Consider the following 3,675-nt stretch of genomic DNA (forward strand, 5'->3'; position numbering starts at 1 on the left):
GCTGTTGCTGAAATTTGTATTGTGCCTGTTTTTATTAATTCATCAAATGCCAATGAACTGGTTCCTCATTCTGTTTGACCAGCTGTTTCATATAATCTGTTGTTACAATTGGCTTTAAAAATCTCCCAGAAGGAGCACAATAACTCAAATTTGTCAGATCTGCAGTAATTCATGAAAGATGGTTAGTATGTGGAAATCCACATTTCTTAAATTCAAGTATCAGGATATCAGCCCTATTGTTGAAACCAAGCTGGGACTTTCAATATAACCCACTTGTCACCTACAATTCCCCCGCCCCCCTTCATATTACTGCATAGCCTGAAATTTTCTGTTTGGCCTTAGTCCAGAGTTCAATGTATTTCCTTTTAAGAGAGAAGAAAATCTGTTCAGATTATCACCAAACGATCTGAACAATTAAGAAAATTATTCAGATGGTCCCTATACTCAGATAACTCAAGAAACATTTTCTTTAAAGCCTCACATTCGGCATGTGTCTAAGAGGAATATGCGGTTTGCCTTGATAGGAGAAATATGGTAATGAATGTTCAAACATTTTCTACATTGTAATTTGTAATTGTCCTCACTGGTTTAGCAATAAGTATATAAGTATAATGTTCAGAGAGTTTTTAGTTATGGTTATTTGACTGCAACACAGACCTTTTTGTTATCTTATTTGACTCAGGAGTTACATAAGATGTCATTTGGAAACCACTGTCTGGCATTATACAATGTCAAATGCATATACCCTGAAGAGAGTCGCAACATTTTCTTTACAAAAAACTGCGGCTCAATGCTTTTTTCCTGCAGCTTCTTCTCACCTGCACAACAGTTCCGTATAAAACAGTCCAAGCTCACAGGCATAAGCTCCAATGTGAAATGACAGACTTTTAAATCCACTCTGGTATTTATGGGAAGTGTAGTTAAATGCAATTATCAAGGCAGCAACCAGTTCTTTATTAAAAAAAAAAAAGGATTTCCACTCCCTGATAGCATAAAGCATCAGTGAACAGTTAGAAATATCAGTTTAGGCCTTGTCTATGGATTCATCACATCTGAATGTGTTTAACATCACCCAGCACGTGCAGCCTGGAAGCATGAGGGCAGTTACATCTATGTGGAGATCTCCTAAAAGCAGCCTGAGATCATCCCTATGTTGCGAAGTAAGGTGAATTTACAAGCTGGCTTAAAGCACACTTATCTTCTGCACTACATAGCCTCCTCATCCATGCCCTCCTTGGAGGAGCCCCGCTTGGGCTGCCTGTTGGGCACCTGGCCCATGCGTGCTTCATCTGTCCTTCCTGTGGGCAGCCTGCTGGGCTCCAGCTCTGGTCACTGAACTTCAAACTCTTCTGCTTCAGAGGTTCAGAAGTCCTCCTGGACACCCCTGCACTGGCATGCTTGTGCAAGCAGTGTGTTGGGGGGCAAGCTGAGGCTTCAGAGGGGGTTCAGAGTCAGACTGTGACACAGAAGCTGATGCTGGCTTCACAGCTGTATGGGCAATGCCAGGTAGGGGCCAGGAATGATGTCTCCAAGGTTAGGACTGGCACGAGTAGTCTTAGACTGCCCATCTTCATGTGGCTGAGAAGCAGCGTTTTGGCGGCTGGCAATGAAAAAAAGATCACCTGTGGGCAGAAGAACTTCTGTCCTTCTGGGTACCCCAGGAGCAGTTCATTAAAGAAACTAAAGGGCATGCCTCACTTCTCCCCTCTACATCTACAACAACTCTTCCAATTCATAAAATTTAAATTGTGAAGGAGGCTGAAATGGGAAGAAGAAGTGCAGAAGTGGGCCCACTGTACTTTATCTCTGAAGTCTAATCCTGCATGTCCTGGGGAGACAGACTGTTCAAAGCACACAGCTGCTCCTCCAGGGTCTCGTGGGTGACTTAGTGCTCAGAGAACAAGGAACATCTTTCAGCTTCATTACCAGTAGGTAACCCTGCTGACTTTAGATGCAGTGAGATCCCTGGTTTGTCTTCTTTGTGGGAATGACTGCTGACAAACAAAACATAGCCAACTTGTGGTTAAAGCACAGGATCTTTGCTCTATTCCTGGAATTGCAGCAGATTTCCTGTGTGGCTTTGGACAAGTCACGTAAGCCAAAGTATTCAAACCTGCGGCCAAGCCACTGGGTGCTCAGCAGCTTGAAAATCAGGTGTTTGTTTATTTGTCTAAGTATAGATTTAGGACCCTTATTTTCAGCATCTATATTTTTTTAAATCTTTGGCACATGTGTCTCAGATTCAACACCTATATGGCCATGTTGCACAGCCAGCCAAACCTCCTGTCGAATCTGGGGGGAGGACTGTGTTCCCTGGCTGTCAGGCCAATTATCTACATAAAAATTTAGGTGCCTGTCTTTAGTTTACATGGTTGATCATGTGGGGATTCTTCTCTCTGAGCCAATAACTTCCACCTAGGAATGAAGAGGACCCAGGAGCACACTTCTATCTTTTCAGGCCTTTCAGAGGCTCAGCATGTTGTAGGTGGAAATGCTCTAATCCCTTATCCAAACAGAGAAATGCAAAAATGATCATTTGTACTGATGTTTATTATGCCTCTGTAATTACACTTGATTTGGACAGTCATTAAATATCCCTTTTGTATTCTCAGTGGTGAAAAACTCAACACTTGCTGGGCAGGAAGGTCTAGTAGTTGTTCTCATCCTGCAAATGAACTAGATTTTTATTTCTAAAAATGAACCCGAGAAGTTGCCTGCTAATTTTTCATTCCCACTCCTCCCCAACATATAAGCCTTCTCTCAGGATGCAATCACCAGAAAATATAATGTAAGACCTTTTTAAACAAAAAATGCAAGGTAGAAGTCCAAAACCACTAATTATTTTTCATTCCCTGTTTTAAATAACCTGTCAAAATAAACAAATACCTTCTAGGCTGAGACTTTCTATGGCAATTTTTAGTCCTGGCTGAATTTTAACAGCCAACTTATAACAACAATACACCCTTATTGGTAGTGGCATGTATGTTACCATGGTAAAAATATTTCCAATGTGCAGACACTGTATGGTATTTAAATAGAAATATCCTTTTTATTTTTTCTGACAGACTCCTCAGGCAAAGCTGGCTGATTGGAGAAGCAGAACTTTTATTAGCATACCCAGCGGCCATCTGGCTGGATGCTACGTTCAACACGCTGCTCTCACACAGGAAGAGATTATCAAAAAGGAGGAACAGGGTATCTAATCTTAGTCCCTATTAAGACCTGTATGGTGGAGCCTAGCAGGAGACACCAATAACGTATTTAATACTCCACCGGATGGAGGACAGGGTTTTTTTTCCAAAATGCAGTAGACTTGTTGGATAAGTGTCAAGAAGCAGGTACAAAAGCAGGTGAACTCTCTAAAAATACTGGTGGTGAGTGAGATTTCCTAGCAAAGTGGATTAAAAATCCAAGGGAATCTTTAAACCAAATATTGGCTTTTGTAGAACAACAAAACCAGGATAGTGTTTCCACTCAGCCATAAAAATTACTGCGGTTGTGTAATCATGTTGAGTTGTGGCCTTAGGAGAAGTTATAAAGCAGCTGCAGCAAATTAACTTTTCAAAAGTTATTATGGATTGGATGGAATCTAGAAAATTCCCCTACGTTATTTTTTTTTTAATAGAACTGTAAAACGAACAACTGTGGATGAGATCTCATCTCAGGCCTCTCACC

This window comes from Pterocles gutturalis, unplaced genomic scaffold (assembly GCF_000699245.1).
Source record: "Pterocles gutturalis isolate BGI_N339 unplaced genomic scaffold, ASM69924v1 scaffold27804, whole genome shotgun sequence".
Lineage (NCBI taxonomy): Eukaryota > Metazoa > Chordata > Aves > Pterocliformes > Pteroclidae > Pterocles > Pterocles gutturalis.